The sequence below is a fragment of the Symphodus melops genome (assembly GCF_947650265.1).
Source record: "Symphodus melops genome assembly, chromosome: 23".
Classification (NCBI taxonomy): Eukaryota; Metazoa; Chordata; class Actinopteri; order Labriformes; family Labridae; genus Symphodus; species Symphodus melops.
The window spans coordinates 2468700-2483008 of NC_136713.1; the positions used below are offsets into that span (position 1 = coordinate 2468700).

Consider the following 14309-nt stretch of genomic DNA (forward strand, 5'->3'; position numbering starts at 1 on the left):
AGTCATCGAAGGTTAAAAAAATGGGATGTGCCGAGACATCAAAGTTTGATGGTACGCCGTGGCCACGCCCTTTGACGAATTAACGTGCGGAGCACAACGAGAGATCTTCAACATGTCTTGAATACACTGACACTGAGTTTACGATGATCGGATAAACGCTTTTGGAGGAGTTCGTTCAGATAGCTAACCTGTGAACCGCGAATTTCAGCCAATCAAAAAAAATATGGCGGACTTCCTGTTTGGTTATGACAATGGGTGTAAGGGGATTTTATGTAGCTCCTGACATGCCCAATGAGCATTAAAAAAATTGTGTATGTAGGACAAAAAAACCTCAATGGGGAGGCCTTTTTGAAAATTTCAAGGGGGCGCCACTGAGTCATTTAGTCACGCCTGCTTACTATAACAACATGACAAGTTTAACTTTTCCCCAGGGATCATGTGTCTGATGTTTGGTGACTCTACACCTTTATTAAGCACTGTAACAAACTACTTCCTGTTTGTGACAAACAACGCGTATGTACGACCACACCCTTTAACGAAATAACGTGAAGAGCACAACGAGAGATATTCAACATGTCAAGATCACACTGACATTCTCATCGTGTCAATCGGATAATTGCTTTTGGAGGAGTTCGTTCAAATAGCTAACCTGTGAAACGCGAATTTTCGCCATTAAAAAAAATATGGCGGACTTCCTGTTTGGTTTTGACTATGTGTGCAAGAGGATTTTATGTGAGATCTCACATGCTGAATGTGCCTAAATATTTTCGTGCACGTACGATGAAAAAACGTCAATGGGGAGGCCCTTTTGAAAATTTGAAGGGGGCGCCACTGAGTCATTTTGCGTTTTTTTTTAACGAAATGACGAAAATATCAAATTTTTCACCAGACCCGATGACGTTGGAGATTTTGATGAGTTTTCATTCACGTTCAAGCCGTCAAAAATGGCTCCAAAGAGGCGGAAGAAAGAAAAAAAAAAAAAATTAAAACCGCAAGCGGTGATGAAGGGACCGAAGCACCCCACGCATGTCGCCGCGTGTCGCGACCGCGAGAGTGCGACCGCGGGCGTAGAGCCACGACAAGTGGCCAAGAAGCAGGCCTTACAGTCATCGAAGGTTAAAAAATTAGAGTGCGCCGAGACATCAAAGTTTGATGCTATGCCATGGCCACGCCCTTAAACGAAATAACGTGCGGAGCACAACGAGAGATCTTCAACATGTCTAGAATACACTGACACTGAGTTTACGATGATCGGATAAACGCTGTTGTAGGAGTTCGTTCAAATAGCTAACCTGTGAAACGTGAATTTCGGCCAATTTTATTGCATTCAAAAAAATATGGCGGTCTTCCTGTTTGGTTATGACCATGGGTGTAAGAGGATTTTATGTAGCTCCTGACATGCCCAATGAGCATTAAAAAAATTGTGTATGTAGGACAAAAAAACCTCAATGGGGAGGCCTTTTTGAAAATCTCAAGGGGGCGCCACTGAGTCATTTAGCCACGCCCACTTTTTGTGCCAACATGTCTAGTTTTATTGTTCCACTGGGATCATGTGTCTGATGGTTGGTGACTCTACACCTATATTAAGACCCATAACAAACTACTTCCTGTTTGTGACGAACAACGCGTCCGTATGACCACGCCCTTTGAGGAAATAATGTGCAGAGCACAACGAGAGATCTTCAACATGTCGAGAACACACTGACATTGTCATTGTGTCAATCGGATAATTGCTTTTGGAGGAGTTCGTTCAAATAGCTAACCTGTGAAACGCGAATTTTCGCCATTAAAAAAAATATGGCGGACTTCCTGTTTGGTTTTGACTATGTGTGCAAGAGGATTTTATGTGAGATCTCACATGCTGAATGTGCCTAAATATTTTCGTGCACGTACGATGAAAAAACGTCAATGGGGAGGCCCTTTTGAAAATTTGAAGGGGGCGCCACTGAGTCATTTTGCGAATGTTTGTTACGAAATGACGAAAATATCAAATTTTTCACCAGACCCGATGACGTTGGAGATTTTGATGAGTTTTCATTCACGTTCAAGCCGTCAAAAGTGGCTCCAAACTGGCGGAAGGAAAAAAAAATTAAAAAAAATAATCGTAAGGATTACAATAGGGTCCTTCGCACTGGTCAGTGCTTCGGTCCCTAATAAGATCAGGTGACATCTTACAATATTATTATTGCACAAGAACTAGGAGTAAAAATTGTCCAGTCTTATGATCTACTGGGAGCTGATTGGTTAACCAGTCTGACTGCAGCAGGAAGGAAGTATCTGCGGTATCTCTCCTTCAGACACAGCAGGGGGCGGAGCCTGTCACTGAAGGAGCTGCCCAGTGCTGTTACAGAACCATGCAGGAGGTGGGAGACGTTCTCCATCAGGGATGAGAGCTTCTTCATCATCTTCCTGTTTCCCACCACCGCCACAGGGTCCAGAGGGCAGCCCAGGACCTCCACGGGGTCCAGGGGGCAGCCCAGGACCTCCACGGGGTCCAGAGGGCAGCCTGTACCTCCACAGGGTCCAGGGGGCAGCCCAAAACCTCCACAGGGTACAGAGGGCAGCCCTGGACCTCCACAGGGTCCAGAGGGCAGCCCTGGACCTCCACAGGTTCCAGAGGGCATTCCAGGACCTCCACAGGGTCCAGGGGGCTGCCCAGGACAGAGCTGGACTTCTATACCAGTTTGTTCAGTCTGTTCCTGTTTGTTCCAGCTGATGCCACCACTGAGTCATAATAAGTCTTCAGGAGAGCTCCCTGCACTCTGAAAGACCTGAGTCTCTTCAGCAGGTGAAGTCTGCTCTGGCCTTTCTTGTAGAGAGCCTGTTATCTGTCCAGTCGCTGAATGAACACCCAGGTACTTACAGTATTACAGCACTACCACTACCTCAATGTCCTGTCCCTGGATGTTCACCGGTGTGGGGGGAGTCGGTCTGTGTCTGCGAAAGTCCACCACTAGTTCTTTGGTTTTAGCCGCGTTGAACTGGAGGCAATATCCAGGCACCAGTCCACAAATACCCTGTTGAGTTCTCTGTACTCCCCCTCGTCCCCATTGGGAATGAGGCAGACGATGGCAGAGTCATCAGGGAACTTCTGCAGGTGACAGTTGGTCGTGTTGTGGGAGAAGTCTGCAGTATACAGGGTGAAGAGGAAGGGAGGCAAGACAGTCCCTTGTGGGGCCCCTGTACTGCAGATAACCAGGTCAGAAACACAGTCCCGTCTCCTCAAAAAATGTGGCTGGTTGGTCAGGTAGTCCAGGAGCCACAATGTGAGGTGCAGGTCGACTCCTGTGAGGTGCAGCCTGTCCCTCAGAAGCATGGGCTATATGGTGTTGAACGCACTGGAGAAATCATAGAACATGATCCTCACAGTGCTCCCAGCGCTCTCCAGGTGTGAGAGAGATCTCTGCATGAGGTAGATGACAGCATCATCCACCCCTATGTCTGGCTGATAGGCAAACTGCAGCTGGTCCATCTCTATAAAAGACTTGAGTCAGACGGTGGAGAGAATACTTATAATATCAAAGAAAAATGGGAACTGGAAACGAATACTATTATAGAAGACGAATATTGGGATCAAATGTTCAACAACACCCATAAAGGTATCAACAGTCAGCAGTGGACACAATTCAACTGGAAAGTCAAAATCAATTTGAAGTTGTGTTACAGATCCCTCTGCTGGAGACAATGCAGTAAAATAGGTGATCTTATGCACAGCTTCATTAACATCACTGAGAATTTTAATCTGACGCAGCATGTACGGGGTCCCACGCATGTCAGAGGACATACTCTGGACTTGGTTTTTACCCTTGGTATAAAAACTGATGCTGTTCTAAAGGAACACTCTTTTATTTCTGATCACAACTGTGTCTCTTTTAACCTTTCTGTTAATGTGGATGTGGTAACAAGTCGACGTGAGACTCACTCACGCATTTTTCATAATAACTCTGCATCTGACTTTTCTGATGCTTTTACTTCTGGCTCGTTTATGCTACCAGATGGTGACGTTGACTGTCAAGTCAAGATTCTTAATGAACACTGCTATCGTCTATTTTGGATGAAATTGCACCTGTAAAAACTAGACTGGCTCCTTTTAAATCCTCTAGTCCATGGATCAATGACGGTATTCGTTCTTTAAAACGTACCTGTCGTAAGATGGAGCGACGGTGGAAATCCACCCACTTTAAGGTCTTCCATGACTACCTAAAAGAGCTTCTTACAGATTTTAATAATATGGTCAAGGATGCCAGAATCCGAAAGTCCTATTTGACACAATAAGTAATATTGTGCTTTCCGTCCCAATTTCCTCTGTTAATGAGTGCAATGATTTCCTTTCATTTTTTGTTCAGAAAATAAGCGACATCCGTTCAAATATTATTCACTCAATTTGTCCTCCTTTGCTTTGTCCCTCTCGGCCACCAATTTTGGAGAACTTTTCCACGATCTCCTTAAATGAGCTGAAAAAAATAATAGGTGGCATGAAAACTTCTTCCTGATCACTTGACATCATACCCACTCCTCTGCTTAGAAAAGTTATAGACTCGACAGGCCCACATCTACTCACTATAATCAATAACTCTTTAACCTCTGGTCTGGTTCCATCCTCTTTTAAACATGCTGTTGTTAAATCACTTTTAAAAAAAACAAACCTTGACCCCTCTCTCCCTGAGAACTACAGGCCTATATACCTATAATACCTTTTATTTCTAAGGTCCGTGAAAAAGTGGTGGCTAGCCAACTTACATTTTTCTTAGATGAGCACAACATTTTAGATAAATTCCAGTCCGGTTTCCGCCAGCGCCATTCAACGGAAACGGCCCTTCTTAGGGTCAGCAATGATCTCCTGATGCAGGCTGATGCTGGAGAATGCTCAGTCCTGGTCCTCCTGGATCTCAGTGCCGCTTTTTGACACTGTGGAGCATAGTGTGCTGACTGAGAGACTCCAGCAGTGGGAGGGTGTCTCTGGAAGAGCCCTAGACTGGTTCTCTTCTTATTTATCAGACAGATCATTTTCAGTCACTGCTTGTAAACATGCTTCGTCTGTGGAAACCTGACTTTGTGGCGTTCCTCAAGGATCTGTTTTGGGTCCTCTGTTGTTCCTGTTGTATCTGCTCCCCTTATAAGATCTTTTAAAGACGTGTCTTATCATTGCTATGCGGATGACATTCAGTTGTACATGTCTTTTAGTCCCCAGTATGTTTCCAAACTGTCTGTTCTGCTTGACTGTGTAAAAGGTATAAATGCCTGGATGTCAAGTAACTATCTTCAGTTGAACACCAATAAGACTGAGGTTCTTATCTCTGCTCCTCAACATGTTGTTCCTGAGGTAAAGAAATGTCTTGGTCCTCTTTCCTCGTCTGTTAAACCTGCCCTGCGTAATCTGGGGGTCCATATTGGTCAGGCTTTTGATCTAGACCAGCATGTAAACATTTTGGTTCGCTCTTCTTTTTATCATCTGCGAAATATAGCGAAACTCAGATCAGTTGTGACCAGAGCTGAGCTGGAGATGATTGTCCATGCTTTTGTTTCATCTCGACTTGATTATTGTAACTCTATGTTTACATGTCTTGGTGTCGCTTCTCTGAACCGCCGACAAGTGGTCCAGAATTCTGCTGCCAAGCTGTTGACAAGATCATCCAGACGGTCTCATGTGACACCTCTTCTTAAATCTTTACACTGGCTCCCCGTTAGTTTCCATGTCCCGTATAAAGTCCTTGTTATTGTGTTTAGGGGCTTGCATGGTCAAGCGCCAGCATACATCACAGAGCTGCTGAGGCCTTATAACACCAGCAGGTCCCTGAGGTCCTCTGATAAGGGTCTGCTGGCTGTTCCTCGCACAAAGTTAAAAACTAAAGGAGACTGTGCTTTTGCGGTTGTGGCTCCTAAATCCTGGAACAGTCGTCCCCCAGAACTGAGAGCCCTGACCTCTGTGGACATTTTTAAAAAGCAGCTGAAGACCTATCTGTATCTGCCTTTGTCTAATCTGTCTCTGTATTATGTTTTATTGTGATTGTGTTTTTACGATTTTTCTGATTGTGAAGCACTTTGTGACGTTTTTATGCTCTTGAAAGGTGCCATTAAATAAAATGTATTATTATTATTATTATTGTAATTTAGGAGTCCAAATGGGTCAGGCATTTTCTACCATCTGAGGTCCAAACTGCACAACTTTTCTTTAAACAAATCAGGTTGGTTTGAAAATATCCTTGCTCCATCTTACATTACAACTGGAACAGCAGTTCATGGTGGCACACTATGTCCAAATACGACTGAACTGGTAGAATGAAGAAAAGTTTGTTACTCACCAGATTTCTGCTGCAGAGTCTCAACATCTTTCAGGCAGAAAAAAACAACTTTGTCACCGGTTTTTTTATGATTGTTGGAGGTTCAGATGTTAAAGGTCTTTAAGATGAAGTGACCTGATCTGGATGGTTTTAAGCACTTTCGTGATGTCACATACAGTCCAACTGCTGATCCTCCCTCAAGGTAATTGCTCATTCCAAACAGTGTTTGCAGAGCATACAAACAATGTAACTAAAAAAAACCCAGGCTTTTACTCAGATGTGTGGAAACAGATGTAGTGATGTGTTCTCTCCCTCCTTGGCACAGAAATAGAAATGAAGCTGCAGCAACCACAGATTGCATTGACTCAGAGGTAAAATGTGCAATATAACAGAAGAATATAGAAAAATCCAGTTTATCCTCTGTAAATGTCTCCGAGTTATTTTCTGGTCTAACCTTTAGAAATTACCATCACAGACTGTGGTTGTTTGCTAGCAGTGAGAGTTATTTCCTCTCGTACATGCGCAGAACGCACATGTCTTTGCAATGTGTTCAAATGTTTGGAGGTGACGCCACAGTTAGCCTACTTTGCTACGAGTTCTTTGCCATTTGCTTGGTGTGTCAGGGCCTTACATGGAGCTCAAACCAACAGTTTTCACAAGTGTTGGCGGTTTGCATATTAAAGGTCTGTAAAACGAAGTAACCTGATCTGGCTGGTTTTAAGCACTTCTATGATGTTACAAACAGTCAAACCTCTTTAACCTTTGCGTATTAGCTGGTTTTGTCATATCAACATTCATTTGCTCAATTGGACAATATTCTAAGAATACACTTCCATTTAAATTTTCTTTTCTGAAGTGTTACTTGATTTCAATGTGCTTGCACCTTTGCCTGTTTATTGGGTTTTTGGCTTGTACTGTACAAAAAAAAAAAAGATTTACTTTGTACGCAAATGATTTGAGTAAATTTTACTGCTGCAATAACAAGTAACACTTTCTTAGTAGAATTAAGTAAAGTCTACTTCTTTCTTATGGTAATATTTGTGATAATATTAGGTAAGTGATTTTTAGTTTTACTGATGTTTCAATCTTTATTATGTACACAAATTACGTAAAATACAGTATTTTTTGTATATTGATACATTTACTATATCAAGATATTGAGTACATTTTATCTATCTTCTTATTATCAAGTTCTTTTCATCTTTTTTTGATCATTTTAATTTCTTAGTTGTTTGATGTTATATTACCTAAAGCAACTTTTCTTTTAATAAATATGACGAAATAATATTAATAATCACACAGCTAAAATACAATTCCATTATTTATTTATGAACATTTGTCAGGTACCTTATGTAACACCTCATTTTTACAGCAGCCATGTAGAATTGTACATGAAATGGCTAACATTTCACAAGACAAAATTGAAATAAAATCTCAGCAGCAGTAACTGCTGGTAGGCATCAATTAAGAAAAATGTTTACCTTTACTGAGTAATCATTATTCTCTATCGGAAAAAAATCAAGTCCCGGCTACATGGGATCACAGTCATCGCAGACTTTTGGAAAATGGAAGGTCTCTGAAAATGTCTGTTGCTTGACATTGAAAGATTCATTTAAAAGAAAAAATTGGTGTGTAAATAGAGGGTCCATAAAGTCACTGTCTCTGTAATTGTGCAAGTTATTGATGTTACTCCAGTCATTTGCAACATTGAGTTAGGCTTGGTCAGCTTAGACTGGACTGTGTACCTCCTGGAAAGAATATTTAAGAAAGCAACTTCAACATGAAAGCATGTACTTTTGGTGACAGCTTTATCCCATTCAGTTCCAAGAAAAGTTTCTGAAACACCTCAAAGGTGTAGCGCAGAGCCAAAGGGTATGCAAGGTTGAGGGAATAAATCAGCCCCTCAAGCAACGTGCAAGCTTTGGCTGTACTGTTGCATCCTGTCAATACCTCCTTCCCTTCAAGAAGAATGGAAACATCTACTGGTTCTTTTTCATCAGTACCATGGACCACCAGGATCTTGACCGTCTATGGCATGAGTGGCATCACTGCGACTGTCCTCCTGCATAAAATTGACAAGAAAAAAAAACTATTCAGTTGAAAACATTTCAAGATTCGGAATATTCAGTGATCAGTGAGCAGCAGACAGCACACCCTGATGCATTTCTCATCCTGGCTGGGGATTTCAACCATGCAAACCCCAAGAGTGTGCTTCCACAACTTCATGGCCACATCAAGTTTCCCACTTGAGGCAATAATATTCTGGACAATATTTACACTGTAAACAAAGGGGCCTACAAAGCCCTCCCCCTCCCCCACCTCGGGGCCTCAGACCACACCACTGTTATGCTAATGCCAGCATACAGGCCACTGGTTTAAAGTCACCAAACCAGTTAGAAAGCAGGTACGGGTGTGGCCTGAGGGGTCCACAGAAGCACTCCAGGACTGTTTCTCCACCACTGACTGGAGCATGTTCAAACAAGCAGCCACCAACAACAACATCACCGACCTCCAGGAGTACACTGAGACCGTCACGTCCTACATGGAAAAGTGCATGGACGATGTCACAGTCACCAAGACCTTCACCATTCGGGCCAATCAGAAGCCATGGCTGACAGGTGAAGTCCACAGGCTCTTGAAGGCCAGGAACACTGCCTTCAGAGCTGGGGGAACTCACAAGTGCCCTTGTCTGTCGATTGTCTGTCGTTCGTTATTTGTTGTCCCAAATGTCTTTAGTTAAGTAATTTGTTTTATAGTATTGTTTTTTATTGCTAGTTTTCTTAGTGCTCTCTTTATGCACTGCAGGTTTGCACTGGGGGTTGGGGGGATTGCAATTTCATCTGTGCTGTATGTTTAACATGGAGCATATTTGACAAATAAACAACCTTGAACCTTGAACCTTGAAGTACAACGACCTGGCTACCATTGAAAGCATGTCTGACATTAGCAGGCTCAACAGACCTGACATCTCAAAAGCATGGATTGGACAACATGACGATCCCGAGGCCTGGAAGACAACAATGGGCAATGAAACAAACTCCTGGAAATGGTCGAGTACAGGGCCTAAGGACTGCCAGGGCCAACCTGTCACGAGGCATCAGATTGGCCAAGAGGCAATACTCCAGGAGGATCGCAGACCGTTTCACCGACAGCAGAGACACCAGGAACCTGTGGCGGGGGGTCCAGACCATCACGGACTACAAGCCCTCTCCGCAGACCTGTGACAGCTCCACCTCTCTGCTAAACAACCTCAACAATTTCTTTGCTCGTTTTGAAGCAGACAACAGCACCCCAGCACAGAAGACGCCACCTTCTCCTGGCGACCAGGTGCTGACGCTTTCCCGGGATAGCGTGAAGCGATCCCTCAAGAGAACAAATCGCCAGGTCCTGACAATATCCCAGGTCGTGTCCTGAGAGACTGTGCTGAGGAGCTCACGGATGTCCTCACCGACATCTTCAACACGTCACTGAGCCAAGCTGTCATCTCCATCCTGCTACAATGACTACCGCCCGGTCGCACTAACCCCCATCCTCATGAAGTGCTTCGAGCGACTAGTCATGCAGCACATCAAGTCTGCCCTCCCCTCCACCCTGGACCCCTACCAGTTTGCATATCGGCCTAACCGATCGACCGACGACGCCATCTCCACTGCCCTCCACTCAGCCCTCACCCATCGACTTCAGCTCAGCATTCAACACCATCATCCCGCAGCAGCTCATCCACAAACTGGACAACCTGGGCCTAAGCACCTCCATGTGCAACTGGCTGCTGGACTTCCTGACAGGGAGACCACAGGCAGTTCGGGTCGGCAGCAACACCTCCAGCACCATCATGATGAACACGGAGGCCCCCCAAGGATGTGTGCTGAGCCCCCTCCTCTTCACTCTGCTGACCCATGACTGCACCCCATCTTCCAGCTCCAACCTCTTCGTTAAGTTTGCGGACGACACGACTGTGGTGGGTCTCATCAACAACAACGATGAGTCAATCTACAGGAGTGAGGTGAGCAGGCTGGCCTTGTGGTGCAAGGACAATAATCTCCATCTGAACGTGGAGAAGACGAAGGAGATTGTTGTGGACTTCAGGAGAACGCACACCCAGCATGCTCCCCTGACCATCGACGGTGCTGCAGTGGAGAGGGTGAGCAGCACCAAGTTCCTGGGTGTGCACATCTCCGAAGACCTGTCCTGGAGCCTCAACTCTGCATCACTGGCCAAAAAAGCTAATCAGCGCCTTTACTTCCTCCGCAAACTGAGGAGAGCAAGAGCCCCATCCTCCATCATGCACACATTCTACAGAGGCACCATTGAGAGCATCATGTCCAGCTGCATCACCGTGTGGTACGGCGCCTGCACCGTGTCCTGCCGTAAGACTCTGCAGCGCATCGTGAGAGTAGCTGAGAAGATCATTGGTGTCTCTCTTCCTCCCCTTCTGGACATTTACAACTCACGTCTCACCCGCAAAGCCACCAGGATTGCAGGTGACCCCACCCACCCGTCCTACAGCCTCTTCAGCCTGCTGCCATCTGGGAGGAGACTGCAGAGTCTCCGTGCTCGAACCAGCAGGCTCAAGAACAGTTTATTCCACCAGGCTGTCATTAGACTCAACTCCCTCCCTGCCCTCCCCCCCTTTCGTCCACTCATCCCCTTTCCTGCCCCTGCCCCCATCCCCCCTCCGCCTCCTCCACCCTCTGCCCTCAGTTCTCTACCCTCCTTCATCCCTCTGCCCTCCATCCCCATCACTACCCTCCCTAGTAGCCTGTGACCTCCAGCGCTTCTAACGAGCTGATCATTGAGAACACCTGTCCTCATTGCACCCAGCCTTTGCTCATCAGCCTGGCTGCTCTATAAAAGGAGGTTCTTTCCCTCAGTTAGGCGTGTGACACCAGAGAGTCAACATCTTCAGTTGACTTCTCTGTTTGTGGAAAGAGTGTTGTACGGTTGGGAATGGGGAAGAGGCTTTCAAAAAAAGTTGCAAAAGGTTAAAACTTTTGTTTGAGGCCAGATTCTTTAGTTCGTCTACTTTCTTTCAGTTTATTAGTAGATGACTGTGGAGACTTATAGCTCCACCTCTCCTTTTAGAAACCCAAAGCCCTTATTTTTGTTACTTTATGAAGGTGCAAAATCCTATTCGTTAGTTTCCCTCTCTGTGACTTCTGTCCTTCACAACAATTGAGGGCTTGTCAGGGAAATAATAAAAAAATGTACTTGAGAAACACTGGCAAGTCCCATTAACCTATCATACCAAAGAATTGTCTGCACTTTGTGCACTATGTACTGGTCTACAGATGACATTTTGGCCTCCCCCTACTTCAACAAGGTCATGTCCCGCAACTGGTTTGAACTCACATGGAGATTTCTTCACTCCAATGATTATGAGTCAAGGCCAGCAAATGGCACTGACAAGTTGTACAAAGTCCGCCCTGTCTTATATTACCTTATATCTAAATTCAGTCAAATGTATCAACCTAACACCAACATTTGCATTGATGAGGGTATGCTTCTGTGGCGTGGACGGCTAGCGTTCAGGGAGTACAATCCCCAAAAACCTGTCAAATATGGGTTCAAATCCTACATCCTTTGCCATTCTGACACAGGGTACTGTTACAACATGGGAGACACAATTGTCTCTTCTTGATCAGGTTTTTGTTCAACTGTTTTATTATTGAAGATAATAATAATATTTAAGTGTTTGTAAAAACAAAGTATTTCTGAGTGTATAAGAGAAGAAAAATGTATAATATAGTTTGTAAATGTTGTAGTGCTACACTATTCAAAGAAAATGTATAATTTTATGTAATTAGGGACCGAAGCACTGACCAGTGCGAAGGACCCTATTGAAACCCAAATGATTTCCTTTTTTTTTTTTTTTTTTTTTTTTTGCCTTCAGTCGCGTTGGAGCCATTTTTGACGGCTTGAACGTGAATGAAAACTCATCAAAATCTCCAACGTCATCGGGTCTAGCAAAAACTTTGATATTCTCGTCATTTCGTAAGAAAAATTCGCAAAATGACTCAGTGGCGCCCCCTTCAAATTTTCAAAAGGGCCTCCCCATTGAGGTTTTTTCATCGTACGTGCACGACCATTTTTAGGCACATTAAGCATGCGAGATCTCACATAAAATCCTCTTACACCCATAGTCAAAACCAAACAGGAAGTCCGCCATATTTGTCAGTGTGTTCTTGACGTGTTGATCTCTCGTTGTGTTCTGTACGTTATTTCCTCAAAGGGCGTGGTCATACGGACGCGTTCGTCACAAACGGGAAGTAGTTTGTTATGGGCCTTAATATAGTCATACACTCACCAACCATCAGACACATGATCCCAGTGGAAAAATAAAACTACACAAGTTGGTATAAAAAGTGGGCGTGGCTACATGACTCAGTGGCACCCCCTTGACATTTTCAAAAAGGCCTCCCCATTGAGGTTTTTTTTGTCCTACGTGCATGAATTTTTTTATACTCATTAAGGATGTCAGGAGCTACATAAAATCCTCTTACACCCATAGTCAAACCCAAACAGGAAGTCCGCCATATTTTTTTGAATGCAACAAATATGGCCACAATTCGCATTTCACAGGTCACGTATTTGAAGTAACTCGTACAAGAGCATGTATCCGATCAAACTGAACTGAACTCAGCATCATTGTATTCTAGACATGTTGAAGATCTCTCGTTGTGCTCCGCACGTTACTTCGTTTAATGGCGTGGCCATGGCGTACCATCAAACATTGATGTCTCGGTGCACCCCTATTTTACCTTTCTGAAAGGCCTCCCCATAGAGGTTTTTTTCTTTTACATGCATGACAATTTTTTTGTACATTCATATTGTCAGGACCTACAAAAAATCCTCTTACACCCATGGTCAATACTAAACACGAAGTCTGCCATTTTTTTTTTTGAGTCGGTCAAATCCACGTTTCATAGGTTAGCTATTTGAACGAACTCCTATAAAAGCTTTTATCCGATCGACAAAAAGTCAGTGTCTGTGTGATCTTGACATGTTGAAGATCTCTCGTTGTGCTCCGCACGTTATTTCGTCAAAGGTCGTGGTCATACGGACGTGATGTTCGTCACAAAAGGGAAGTAGTTTGCTACAGTGCTTAATATAGGCGTAGAGTCATCAAACATAACACACATGATCCCTGTAGAAAAATTATACTTGTCATGTTGTTATAAGTGGGTGTGGCTAAATGACTCAGTGGCGGCCCCATGAAATCTTAAAAACTGCCTCCCCATAGAGGTTTCTTTGTCCTACATGCATGAGATTTTTTATGCTCATTGGGCATGTCAGGAGCTACATAAAATCCTCTTACACCCATGGTCAAAACCCAACAGGAAGTCCGCCATATTTCTTTTGAATGGCTGAAATTCGCGGTTCACAGGTTAGCTATCTGAACGAACTCCTACAACAGCATTTATCCGATCATCGTAAACTCAGACATGTTGAAGATCTCTCGTTGTGCTCCGCACGTTACTTCGTTTAAGGGCGTGGCCATTGCGTACCATCAAACATTGATGTCTCGGCACACCCCTATTTTACCTTTCTGAAAGGCCTCCCCATAGAGGTTTTTTTCTTTTACATGCATGACAATTTTTTTGTACATTCATAATGTCAGGACCTACAAAAAATCCTCTTACGCCCATGGTCAACACTAAACACGAAGTCTGCCTTTTTTTTTTTTTTTGAGTCTGTCAAATCCGCGATTCACAGGTTAGCTATCTGAACGAACTCCTACAAAAGTGTTTATCTGATGGAGACAATGTGAATGTCAGTGTGTTCTCAATATGTTGAAGATCTCTTGTTGTGCTCTGTACGTTATTTCGTTTGAAGGGCGTGGTCATATGGACGATGGGTTGTTTGTCACAAACAGGAAGTAGTTTGTTATGGGGCTTAATATAATCATACATTCATCAAACATCACACGCATGATCCCAGTGGAAAAATGAATCTTGTCATGTTGGTAGAAAGTGGGCGTGCTTAAATGACTCGGTGGCGGCCCCTTGAAATTTTCAAAAAGTTCACTCC

General features: G+C 44.0%; 1 protein-coding gene across 1 annotated transcript in view; it reads left to right on the forward strand.

Annotated features, from left to right (window-relative positions):
- Window positions 1-14088, forward strand: part of LOC306818947 (uncharacterized protein) — a 118398-nt gene extending 104310 nt beyond the window's left edge. The window contains exon 3 of the transcript XR_013778408.1: window positions 14078-14088. The gene's annotated coding sequence lies outside the window, so the exon portion shown is untranslated. The remainder of the gene's footprint in view (window positions 1-14077) is intronic.
- Window positions 14089-14309: the final 221 nt, after the last annotated feature.